At 45.9% G+C, this 13,319-nt stretch overlaps 1 protein-coding gene and 1 long non-coding RNA gene across 5 annotated transcripts in view; one reads left to right on the forward strand and one right to left on the reverse strand.

Moving 5' to 3' along the window:
- Window positions 1-13,319, forward strand: part of LOC145523192 (uncharacterized) — a 70,655-nt gene that overhangs the window by 12,643 nt on the left and 44,693 nt on the right. The window lies entirely within an intron of this gene.
- On the reverse strand, window positions 11,589-13,154 carry LOC145523198 (uncharacterized). Its single transcript, XR_014066416.1, has 3 exons — window positions 13,032-13,154; window positions 12,316-12,567; window positions 11,589-11,677 (listed from the first exon to the last, which is right to left on the reverse strand). It is a non-coding gene; the product is annotated as an uncharacterized LOC145523198 (long non-coding RNA).

Below are 13,319 nucleotides of genomic sequence, written 5' to 3' on the forward strand. Positions count from 1 at the left end.
ATGACTGTTAATTTTTTTTTAATTTATTGACATATAGTTGATTTACAAAGCTGTGTTTAATTTCTGCTGTATAGGAAAGTGACTCAGTTTTACATATATATATATATACATATACACACACACATATATATATACACACACATATATATATACACACACACATATATATATGTATGTATGTATAGGCTTCCCTGATAGCTCAGTTTGTAAAGAATCTGCCTGCAATGCAGGAGACCTGGGTTCGATCCCTGGGTTGGGAAGTTTCCCTGGAGGAGGGTATAGCAACCCATTTCAGTATTCTTGTCCAGAGGAGCTTGGCAGGCTATAGTCCACGGGGTTACAAAGAGTCATACGTGACTGAACGACTAAGCACAGCACAGCACATGACCAAACAAGTCTGAAGCAGCCAGACATGAAATGTTCCCAGTGAGATTTATCTCTGATGCTTCTCAGTGCTGAACTTAGACCCATATCATTTTATATGCTTCTGGTGTGTATGCACATAGATGCTCCTTTCCAGGTGACCAGTCCAAACCAGTCAATCCTAAAAGAAACCAACTCTGAATATTCACTGAAAGGACTAAAGCTGAAGCTCCAATACTTTAGTCACCTGATACAAAGAGCCAACTCATTGGAAAAGACCCTGATGCTGGGAAAGATTAAAGGCAAAAGAAGGGGTCAGCAGAGAAGGAGATGGTTAGATAGCATCACCAACTCAATGGACACGAGTTTGAGCAAATTCCAAAAGATAGTGAAGGACAGGGAAGCCTGGTAGGCTGCAGTCCATGGGATTGCAAAGAGTTGGACACAACTTAGTGACTGAACAACAACCACAGTCTAAAACTGTGTGGTAGCCAGAGCCAGCTGTTGGGGAGGGTACAGTAGATGAGGGTGGGGAGGGATGATGTGATCAGGCTGTCAGACTTAACACATAAAAACACAGGATGCCCAGTTAAATTTGAATTTCAGATGAAAAATGCTTTTTTTTTTTTAGTATATCCCCTGTGAAAGTGAAAGTTAAGTCAATCAGTTGTGTCCGACTCTTTGCAACCCCATGGGCTGTAGCCTTACCAGGCTCCTCCGTCCATGGGATTTTCCAGGCAAGAGTACTGGAGTGGGTTGCCATTTCCTTCTCCAGGGGATCTTCCCAACCTAGGGATTGAACCTGGATCTCCTGCAAATCCAGCAGGAAAACGTTTTACCATCTGAGCCACCAGGGAAGTCATATCCCCTGTAGTGCATGGGATATACTTACATACTTAAAACATTATTCACTGTTCATCTGAAATTCAAATCTAACTAGGCTTCCTGTGTTTTAGCTGGCATCCTTTCTTAGGACTCTCAGCAGCCAAGAAGCCAGGATCCTTGATGATGGTAGTGATGTTGAGGGCATTGTGATGCTTCTGTATCAGATGGAAGATGGTTGCTCAGGTCCCCTTCTTTCACGCCTTCTCCCATTCACCTGGAGTTTCTAGATGAGCCAGGAAGTCCTCTTGCCTTGTAGATGTCCAGGCAGTAAAGGAATGAGAGAACAGCATTTGTAGGTCATTGCTACCACACAATTATTTCTCCAGTTCCCTTTTGTCTTGTTCCAGCAAGAGAAACAACTCAGTCTTTTAAGGATTTGTGGACAGAAGGAAATGTGACTGGATAAAGCTACCGCACTCTGGAGCATGTGTCTTGGGGAGATAATGGCTCTCACCCTGCTAAAATAAATGGTCTGCTTTGTTCCTGAATAGTAATCAGTTGGCAGTTTTGTTCTCTTTTCCCGGCAGCTGGATGAGGACATTCTGATTTCTGAGGAAAACGGGTGACCTGGGGCTGGCCATGTTGGACAGAGAGGGCAGGGAGAGTCACCATACCTGGGAGCCCCCTATGGTAACAAAGACCCTGCTGCAAAATCATTCCCCACTGGCTGTCTTAATGCCCAAAGGTCTGCCATAAATCTTAAGGTTAATAACCTTCACCATAAGAAATGCATATTTCCTTGTGAATCAAAACATCCTCTTGGGATGAATTGACTCCATTTTTTTTTAAAGCTTATAAACAAGGGAAACTTATTTCTCATTGAATTAGTTCCCTAGAGTCTTCCTAACCCCACATTTGGCTGAGAGCAGGGTCTTAGTGTTGTTGGACTCTAGGCCAGGCAATTCTTTGGGGGCCTGAGAGATAAGAGAGGTTGACCCACAGAGGGAGAATATGACAAAAACCTAGAAATTAAGAGTCTGGGCAGTTCAGGAGGACTGGGGAAGGTGGGGAGGAGAGGAGAGACCAAGGAGAGGATGGGGTGAAACTATCCACTTTACTTGCTGCCGTATTGGCTGGGGCTCCATGGATAGAAGCATCCCAGACAAATTTGGGTTGGGCATTGCTGAGGTCAGGGCACTTAGTTCCTGTCTTGCTCTTCTGTGTGAGTCAGAGCCAGTCAGTTCTATTTGATTTTCTTACCCATTTCTCCCAAATGTCAGGAGACAAATGAGAGCACAGAGGGAAGTTTCTGTCCAGGTATAGCCTGGAGGAATGCATTAGGCTGCAGGGAAGGGAAAGCTCTTATCCAGTGGCTTGAACCTTAATGGAGTTTCTTTTTCTCGTGTGACAGCAAGTCCGCATAGTCAGTATGGGCTGACGTTAAGCTTGAGCATGTCACCAGGGATATGGACGACATCTGTCAGCCTGCGGTCGAGGAGGGCACAGGGCTCTGTGTTCAGTGAGCTGCAGTGGCCCAGAAGAAAATCCCTGGCACATATTCAAGTAGCCCTGGCATTCTGGGCCCTTCTCTTTGCCACCTGGAGACAAGTTCACCATCCCAAGGTTGTGCTTCCCAGCACCATTCATCTTTATTTTTTAAATTTAATTTTGGCTGTGCTGGGTCTTCGATGCTGAGTAGGGCTTTCTCTAGTTGCAGCAAGCGGGGACTACTCTCTAGTTTTGGGGCACTGGCTTCTCACTGTGGTGTCTTCTCTTTTTGTGGAGCATGGGCTCTAGGCTTGAGGGCTTCAGTAGTTGTGGCTCACAGGCTTATTTGCCCTGGGGTATGTGGGATCTTCCCAGGCCAGGGATCGAACCCATGAGCTCTGCATTGGCAGGTAGATTCCTTTTTTTTGGGTCATTCCCATCCTGATTTTTATTTATTTATTTTTAATTGAAGGATAATTGCTTTACAATATTGTGTTGGTTTGGGTCATACATCAATGTGAATCCTTTTTTGAGGATTATCAAAGCTCAAATTGTCTATAAAAATCTGGAGGCTCCCAGCCTTTGCACCTGTCCTGAGCCTGTACTGGGTCTGGCTTTATTTTATTTTTTATTTTTTTTCTCTTTGCCAATGACTTAAAAAAAAAATTATTTATTTATTTTAATTGGAGGCTAATTACTTAACAATATTGTAGTGGTTTTTGCCATACATTGACATGAATCAGTCATGGGTGTACATCTGTTCCCCATCCTGAACCCCCCTCCCACCTCCCTCCCCATCCCATCCCTCAGGGTCATCCCAGTGCACCAGCCCTGAGCACCCTGTCTCATGCATGGAACCTAGGCTGGCGATCTGTTTCACATATGATAATATACATGTTTCAATGCTATTCTCTCAAATCATCCCACCCTCACCTTCTCCCACAGAGTCCAAAAGACTGTTCTTCAGATATGTGTCTCTTTTGCTGTCTTGCATATAGGGTCATTGTTACCACCTTTCTAAATTCCATATATATGCATTAGTATACTGTATTGGTGTTTTTCTTTCTGACTTACTTCACTCTGTATAATGGGCTCCAGTTTCATCCACCTCATTAGAACTGATTCAAATACTTTCTTTTTAATGGCTGAGTAATATTCCATTGTGTGTATGTACCACAGCCTTCTTATCCATTCGTCTGGCAGGTGGGTTCTTAACTACCGGACCACCAGGGGAGTCCGTCCAGTAGCCTTCATCTCCATGAGTGCTTGAATGTTTCATTTCCCCCACAGATATTTGACCCCATCTGGGTGCCCCCTGTGTCTTCCCCTCTATTTGGGAGGGTGCCAAGAACACTAGGCTTCCCTGATAGCTCAGTTGGTAAAGAATCCACCCACAATGCAAGAGACCCTGGTTTGACTCCCGGGTTGGGAAGATCCACTGGAGAAGGGATAGGCTACCCATTCCAGTATTTTGGGCTTCCCTTGTGGCTCAGCTGGAAAAGAATCTGCCTGCAGTGAGGGAGACCTGGGTTAGATCCCTAGGTTGGGAAGATCTCCTGCAGAAGAGAAAGGCTACCCATTCCAGTACTCTGGCCTGGAGAATTCCATGGACTGGAGAAGTCCATGGGGTTGCAAAGAGTCGGACACGACTGAGTGACTTTCATTTCACTTCAAGAACACTGCAGGGGCCAGTTTGGTGCAGGGATTCGGTAGATTGTCTGAACACAGGATGATTTCTTTTTTTCCTGAGTTGTCCATCTAAAACCTACTTTCCAAAAGAGCAATGGTTACAATTTTGCCTCCTATATCCAAAGAAGTCTTTTGGCACAGTTAATTCAGTTCTATTTCATTCCTGAAGACTAGAGCCTGAGAAAAGATACAATGTATGTCTTGAAGGTCAGAGAGCTTGGGCTGGTTGGAGCAATGCATGCAACTTTCCATTGGGAATGAACTTTCCTCCTCTCCTGAGCAGGTCTGTAAATCCCCAAGGTTGCCCTCTGCTCAGTCTTGGCCAGCTGAATGAATATTATTTCTCATTCCGATGACTGCAGAATTTGGACTGTGATAAAGCCAGTTGCAAAATTCTCTCCGTGGATGGCTAGAGCATGACATAAATGGGGATGAATGGCTCCAGGGTCATAGCCTACATTCTGACTGGAGCCAGCTGTCCTAGAAATGTGTCCTTTAGGTTCCAAAGGATAAAGAATGTGTAGCATGTCCCTTCTATGTGACAAAAGCTGCCTGACTTAGTGACAATAAGTTTTGGAATCAGGAGGCCAGGATGTAAAGCCCTGGTTTCTTCCCCTCTCTAGGTGGACAGAGCCAGAGAGGTACTTAAGCTCCCAGACTGTTTCCTCTCCTGTAAGAGATAGGGATAAAAATCCTGGGTTGCTGCTCTCATAGGAGGGTCATGGATATGAATGGGAATTTCAAGTGCTGACCTATTACACAGTCTTAAATAAGTATAGGTTGCTGACTGTGATCACAACTGTGGATGTCGAGTGTTAATTTCATAATCAAGGGACTGTCCATTTGGCAGCATGGCCCCTGATTGTCCCTGACCAATCTAAAGCAGTGCCTTGAACAAAGTAGGTGCTAATCAAAGTAAAAGTGATATGAATTAGTTCAGATGAACAAACGGCAAATGTCTTTTTTGCCCTGTTTCATCTCACCCCAGGACTAGGATTGCTGTGGTCCAGCCAGACTCTTCAAAGGGATTATCTGTTCTAAGACATCACACATCACTAAATGTGTCTGTGAGCCAGGGCCAGCCACCAGTAAGGCATAGTCCCATTGAAGGAGTCCCTTCTGCCTCAAAGGACATGAGAACCACTTCCTGGTTGGACACTCTTGTTCTAGCTCTGATCTTCCCCAGGAACTCTTCTTTGAGTGTTGGTGTTCAATCGCTCAGTCATGCATGACTCTTTGCAACCCCATGGACTTCAGCACGCCAGGCTTCCCCGTCCTTCCTCATCTCCTGGAGCTTGCTCAAACTTAAGTCCATTGAGTCGGTGATGCCATCCAACTTCTTTGCTACTAGAAAGTAATTTTTCATTTTTTGATTACAAAAAATATATTAGTGTGAAATTTCATTGGCTGTCTCCAAATTCATCAAAAGAAGGCAATCATTCAAGTGATTCTGGTGAAAACCTTGGTGAATTCAGGCATCCTGTGCGTGATTGTGGGGGATGCAAATGGATAGAAGAAGCAATGGCTAGTATTTAATGAGTAGCTACTATGTTCCAGACACTGCATGAAGTGTTTACATGTGTTACTGCATTTAATTATCACATCAACCCACTTGGGTAACTACTATTGCACCACTTTGCAGATAAGGAAACTGAGGTGCAGGGAAATGGGAGAGAATGTACCCCTACAGCTAGGAAGTAGCAGTTTTCGTTGTTTTAGTTGCTAAGTTGTGTCGAACTCTTTTGTGACTCCATGGGCTGTAGCCTGCCAGGCTCCTCCATCCATGGGATTTCCCAAGTTAGAATAGTGGAGTGGGTTGCCATTCCCTTCTCCAGGGGATCTTCCTGACCAAGGGATCGAATTTGTGTCTCCTGCATTGCAGATGGGTTCTTTATTGCTGAGCCACAGGGGAAGCCCAGGAAGTAGCAGGGCTGGGGCTTAAATCCAGAGCTGTCTGATTGCAAAACCTATACTCTTAACCACCATGCAATTATTAATCTCTTTGCCTTTTTCCCCCAACTTGTGATTTCCAGTCAATATAAGAGACAACTTGTCCCTTTTGCCCTCTAACTATCCATGTCTCTTTTCTTCTGTCGTGCAACCCTGGGCTGAATCCCACAATGAGCCTATGCTGCACTGAAAGGAGACTGGGCTTTGCTGTTGTGCTCTGGCCCAGGCAGGGTTGTTTTTTTTTTTTTTATGTCCTTTTTTTTTAAAAAAATGTTTATTTATTTGGCGGTGTCGGGTCTTAGTTGCAGCATGTGGGATCTAGTTCTCTGACCAGGGATTGAACCCAAGCCCCTTGCATTGAGAGTGTGGAGTATTAGCCACTAGACCACCAGAGAAGTCCCCCAGGCAGGCTTTGAGGTATTAAGCTGTCTGGCCCTGTCTTTGTCAATGACCATACCCCTGGCACTAAGGGTGTGGTAGATGCCCCTGGCAGTGCTTGGGGGTGGGGGCAGAACTTAAAGTTTCAGGGACCAGCCATTCTGCCACCATGGGTGCTCCTGAGGCTGGTGAGGGTCCGACCAGCACTGTGCCTCCAACTCTATCCCCACAGGCAATCCAAGGACAGAGCTGAAGTCTCTCTTTTCACTTCCTCCTCCTCTGAAATGGGCATAATGATGGGGTGCGTGCATGCCTGCTTGCTAAGTCATTTCAGTCATGTCTGACTCTTCGAAACACCATGGACTGTAGCCCACCAGGCTCTTCAGTCCATGGGATTCTCCAGGCAGGAATACTGAAATGGGTTGTCATGCCCTCCTCCAGGGGATCTTCCTGATCCGGAGATAGAACCTGAGTCTCTTATGTCTCTTGCATTGACAGACAGGTTTTTTTTTAACCCGCTAAGCCATCTGGGAAGCCTCGTAATGATGGGATACCAAGGCATAAAAGGTTGAGAACATGTGTTTTGCCAGTTGTTTTAGAAGGCTCAGAATCAACCCCATGCCTCCCTCCTGTGCGAGTCTTGCAGAAGTGCTCTTGGCAGCTACTTCCCTTCTTAAATCAGTGTTGGAGTCACATGTCCAGGAAGTCTTCCCTGAAGAAGCAGGCTGGGTTAGGGCGCCCTCCTTCTGTGCATTCTGCTATCAGAGTGCATCACCCGCGCATTAAAGCTGTTGCTGCTTTATTACCAGTTTCCTTGTCAGTCTCCTCCTAGGCTCCTTGGGGGCCAGACTACATTTCCTGGCACATAGCATATACTTCTGCATGTTTGTTGATCTGAACTTGAGCTTTGAGTCGAAGAAAAGATCAATAACCATTTCAAAAGTTTTGTTGTTGTTTTACATTTGTTGTTAATACCTGGTGATTCTGCCCTTTAGGCAGAGCTATTCCTCAGAATTTTAGGCATCTTTGGGAGTTTCTATGCCTTATTCATATCTCTGGGTCATGACTTAGTGTTCCAGGGAATTCAGAGGGGAAGAAAAATCATTTGCTTCTGCAAACCCTCATGTCCACCATTCTGATAAAGGATCCCAGCTGTGACAAGAAGATTATTTACTTGAAACTAATGAGCAAAGCTAATTACTGCAGTTGATTTGGGCAGGGACAGAGTGTTCCGGAGCAGGCTGCTGGCAAATGTCCCCAAGTCTCCAATTCAACAACTGAGCCAATGAGCCCACTCGACGTGCCAGTGCTTTTTGGTCCTTGAATCTCCTGTTCAATAGCAAATAGACTTCAGGGTTGTGGTTTGGGGCTCAACTGCCTGAGAGGAGCCAAGAGTGAGTTTCTGTGGCTTGTTCTCATTCTCCCTGGTTCCAGTTTTTGTAAGAGATATAATGAAATAATTAAAGTCTGACTTTTGTGAGGGTGTAGGATTGGCGGTCCACCCCTCGCTTCTACAACTTCATTCTTCACAACTCCTCCACAGGACGGCTCTTCTCCTTCAGAACAGGAAGCCGACTTCTTCTCGGGGCTCACAAATGCCTGGTTCCCATGGCTCAGGCAGTTTTGTTTCCTTCTCCATTCCTCCTAATGCAACTGCAGCTCACGTGTCAGGAAACCACTGCCACTGACCCGCTTGACGATGTTCATGTCTGTATCTGACTTCCTGAGCCTTGCGAGCTTGTCCCAGATGCCAAATCCCATTCTAATGAACTGTGTGGGCATCCAAATTCTTTCCTTCTGGAAGAATTTTGTTAAAATTAGACCTGAGAGGAAGTATTAATGAGTGGGATAGATGGGAATTAAATGAGTGAATTAAAGAACATGCCTGGTGCAATTTATAAGACATTTTTTAGACACTGAATTTCAATATGCATCTTTAGAGCATGTATTGTGAAGCCCAATCCTATTCTCTGTACTGAATGATAATAATAATGATAACAAAAACTATAAACACACACGCACACAAACTGTGGTCTCTGCTCTCAGAGTGTTTGCATTTTGGAGGGAAATGATAAGACATGTGTGACAAGTCAGGAAAAGCCTTCATGGGATGCACAGGCCACAGGGAGAGAGGTGTGTTGGGGTTTAAAGTGAAGCAGGGACAGTCATGAGGTTAAGTGGAAAAGGGTTAATGGGAAAGGCTAGTCTGAAAGTGGAGGTACAATTTTGCCAAAGACTATTGGAGAAGGCACTCGAGTCATGGGGAAAGGTGTGAGGAAGCCCAGAGATGGTTACCAGGGCAACAGAGGATGAGAGGATTCTGAGGCATGCAGGGTCTGATGGGCCATTGATGGGGTTGGTAGGAGCTGAGGGTGGGATGGCCTCTGGGGTGAGATCATTAGTCAGACTGTCAGGGGCCCAAGCAGTAATGACTTCAGGAGAAGGGTTGGTGTGCATGCATGCTCAGTCGCTTCAGTCATGTCTGACTCTTTGTGGCCCTATGGACTATAGCCCACCAGGCTCCTCTGTCCACGGGATTCTGCAGGCAAGAAAACTGGCATGGGTTGACCTGCTCTCCTCCAGGGGATCTTCCTGACCCAGGGAGAGATGGAACCCGCATCTCCTACATTGCAGGTGAATTTTTTCCACTTGCCACTGGGAAAGCCCAGAGGGGTTGCTAGATGGTGGCTATTTCAAAATCTCAGGAAAATGTTGGCATTCCTTGGAATTCTGGAGTGAGGCACGTTACCCAGCTGAAGTTAGACGCAATCAGAGAAAGCGAGTCTGTGTTTGAGAGGAATGGGGCTGAAGAGTGCTCTGGAAAATGGAAGGTTCTGCCAGGATAAGGTGGAGAGAAGACAAACAGATGGCCGACAACAAAGGCGCCTTAGCTCTAGGGACTGGTGCCCCACAATATTAACCGTGGAGGCTGTAGCAGGAAGCTTCAGGGCAAAAATAATAAGTGCCCATTTTTTTTGTTTGTTTGCTTGTTTTTGCACTAAATTAGCAAGTACACCCTGTGCTTTGTGCTTTCAATCCTGAAGGACAAATAAGAAATTGTCATGGAACTAAGTTCTTGAATTTCTAGAAACTTACAGTAGAGATTCTTATTCTATACAATTGGTCAAAATAAAAATGTTGACAAATCAATGTAAAAATAGGACCTAAGCATTGTCATTTAAAAGGTAAAATGTACATTCCCTAACATTTTGGGCTTCCCAGGTGGCTCAGTGGTAAAGAACCTGCCTGCCAATGCAGGAGACTCAAGAGATGTGGGTTCAATCCCTGAGTTGGGAAGAACCCTGGGAGGAGAAATGGCAACCCAATCCAGTATTCTTGCCTGGAAAATCCCATGGACAGAGAAGCCTGCCAGGCTACCGTCCATGGGTAGCAAAGAGTTGGACACAACTGAGCACAGCTCAGCACTAATATATCATTGTTGAACTTAGACTTTTCTCTCTGACCTGGGGGATACTGATTGGAGTTTCCTATTTTCTTTCTTATACGATCAATATCCGCAATGGATCAATAATGGCCACAGATCCTTTGCTACTCTTTCATTGAGGGGTGGAGCTCATTTCTCCTCTACTTGGATCTGAGCTTACCTTGGTGATTTTCTTGACCTACAGAACACAGTGGAAGTGACATTCTGGGAATTCCATGGTTAGACTTGAAACTCCCTGCTGGGCACCTTGGAATGCTCTTCTGGGAGCCCTGAGCTCTGGAAGCTCATGGGAACTGCCATCTAAAAATTCACTACCTTGAGTTCCCCAGGCTTGAAAGGCCACATATGGGTGCTCCAGAGGACAGTCCCAGCTGGGCTCAGCTTTCTAGCCATCCTCATGAAGACATGTGAGTGTAGCCATCTTGGGTCCTTCACTGATACCATGTGGAACAGAAAACTTGAATGGTTGAGCCCTCTCTGAATTTCTAGCCCACAGAATTGTGAGATAGTAACAAAGTGGTTGTTTTAAGTCACCAAGGTTTAGGGTAGTTTGTTATCTCTGCTAGATATTTGGAACCTTGCTGTAAAAAGGGCTGGGCACATATTCATGGGACTGGGAGAGACTAGAGATCAGGCACTTCAGCTCTCTGATGTGCACATGAGAATTCTGAGTACTGGCAGAGGTGTCCAGAAACTGATGCCAAAAATGCCCCATGATCCTACAGAGAGGGCCTGGGCCTCCTAGTTTCAATTTTGCTTTCCTGCCCTTGAAAGCGCAGGGTTTCCTGTGTTTACCTTTCCTGGGTAACCTTGCTGGAAAAGTGCCAGCAAGCAGAGTCAGATATATAGATGGTCAGCCACATTGTGTTGGCCATGGAAAGTTGTTTCAAGAATCTATTCTTTAGCAGTTGGTGGCTGCCTTCCCAGGGTCTCGGAAAGTCTCAGAGGTCACAGGAACTGTGCTTCCTGTTTGTCTGACTTTACTCCCCTTCCCATTCCTTCCACGGGAGAGGCTCCCTCCAGCCCAGTGGGGGCAGCAGGGAAAGCTGGGAGCTTCTTTCCTGCATGCTGAGGCTTCCATAGACGATTCATGACCAGATCCAGCCCCATGGACAGGAGACTGAACACAGAGGAACCTCAAGCTTGGTTTAATGCTCTGCTGGCATCATCTTGAAATTCTTAATACTTTTGAAAAAGAGGATCTGCATTTTCATTTTACACTGGGCCTGAAAATTACATAGGTAGCTATGCCGTGACTCACTCATACTCCTGCCTCATCGTTGAGACGACGGGCAGTGGCTGTTTCCTTAGTACAGCCCTGTGCTGTCTCACTGAGGACTGATGCGAAGTGGTGAGTGGGGGGAGGAAGAAAGTGAGGAAGGGAAGCCATGTGGGAAAATGAATGCTGTATTTGTGTTTCCCATGTTCAAAGATAAACTGAGGCACATTAAGACTCTTAAGAGTTTATTTGAATAAAAATCGACTGGAATCAAGCAGCACCAAACTGGAAGTGGTTAGGAACCCTCTGACCTGCAGGAACTGGGGAGAGACATAGAGAAAGTAAGGAAGAAAAGTAAGGAAACTATTTGACCAGCTGGATCATGAAACCTGATTGGCGATTGGCTGTAGCATGAAGCCTGGTTGGTGATTGGCTGTAATGCGAAGTGTAACGTGAAGCCTGGTTGGCTGATTGGCTGTAGCGTGAAGCCTGGTTGGCTGTTCGTGAATGATGGTCCTTAGCCTCTTGTCTTTCAGGCTTTTATAGGTTAGACTTTGGTTTGCTTAAGTAGGCGGCCCCTGCATTAGGGCCTCCTCAGTCTAACAGCCTCTTTATTTAATTCATTTAACATCCCCTGTAAGACAGGGGTGACTTCCTCACCCCTCTGCAATTGACAAAATGACCACCTCGGGCCGGACTGACTGGGTGTGAGGGATGCTTGGCAGGGCATGAGTTTGGAGGCAGACCGGGTGCCCTGCGGCTCAGGCCAAAACAGCAAAACCCAGATGCTTTCTCAGCCGTCCATCACTAGGAGCCAACTGAGGAGGATCCTTTCTCACCAGCCCAGTTTTCCTACGAGGATCAAGAGTGGTGGCAATAACGGGAAAGTGGGGGTAGGCCTGGGGAGCCTGGGCACCCACATTGTCTAAGAGAAAAGAAATGAAGAGATAGACCTCACCCACGGCCTGATGGAAGCCTAGGCAGCAGGGGCAGGGGATAAGGAGACCCCTCAGGACGAGCTGTTCCACACTTGGTGATGATTTCAAAACTCTCTTCTGCCTGCTGTTAGCCTGCCCTTTCCCATACGGGCTCAGATCCAAACACAGCTGTCTCCTCTTTGTCTACCACCTGTGTCTCAAAAAACCAATCAGTCCGGGTCTGCACTGCCATAGCGGATGATTCTTCACTTTTTTGCTTTCTCTTTGCCCTCCTAGAACAGTGATTCTCAAAGTGGGGTTCCTGAACTGGCAACTCAGTCTTACCTTGGAAATTGTTAGAAATGTTAATTCGTGGATGCCACCCCAGACCTACGGAGTCAAAAACTCTCAGGGTAACGGACTCACAGACTTAGAGAATGAACTTAAGATTACTGGGGGTGGAGTTGGGGAGAAAGAGGGGGAAGAGATAGTTAGGAAGTTTGGGATGGACATGTACATGCTGCTGTATTTAAAATAGATAACCAACAAGGACCTACTGTATAGGACAGGGAACTCCGCTCAGTGTTATGTGGCAGCCTTGATGGGAGGGGAGTTTGAGGGAGAATGGATACAGGTATATGTATGGCTGAACTGCTCTGCTGTCCACCTGAAACTTTCACAACATGGTGAATCGGCTATACTCCAAAATAAAATAAAAAGTTAAAAAAAAAAAAACTCTGAGGGTAAGGCTGCTGACCTGTGGTTGAAGAAGCTCTTCAGGTGGTTCTAATGATCACTGAAGTTTGAGAACCCCTCTCCTTGAGACTGGTGACTGAAATAAGTCCTTCCACCAGCACCCAGGATTTCAGTGTTGACACTTCTATGACAGATGGCATATCAGTTTTGCAAAGGAAGGCAATAGTAATTCTTTCATGTATAAAAACCGCTCCCCACCACACACAGACACACAAAGATACACAGAAAAAGGAAAAATGCTTTGCTTCTCATTCCTCCACTATCTAACATCTGTTGCCCGGGCTTTGAG

Source organism: Giraffa tippelskirchi, chromosome 10, assembly GCF_054371585.1.
Source record: "Giraffa tippelskirchi isolate mGirTip1 chromosome 10, T2T-mGirTip1v1.2.pri, whole genome shotgun sequence".
NCBI lineage: Eukaryota > Metazoa > Chordata > Mammalia > Artiodactyla > Giraffidae > Giraffa > Giraffa tippelskirchi.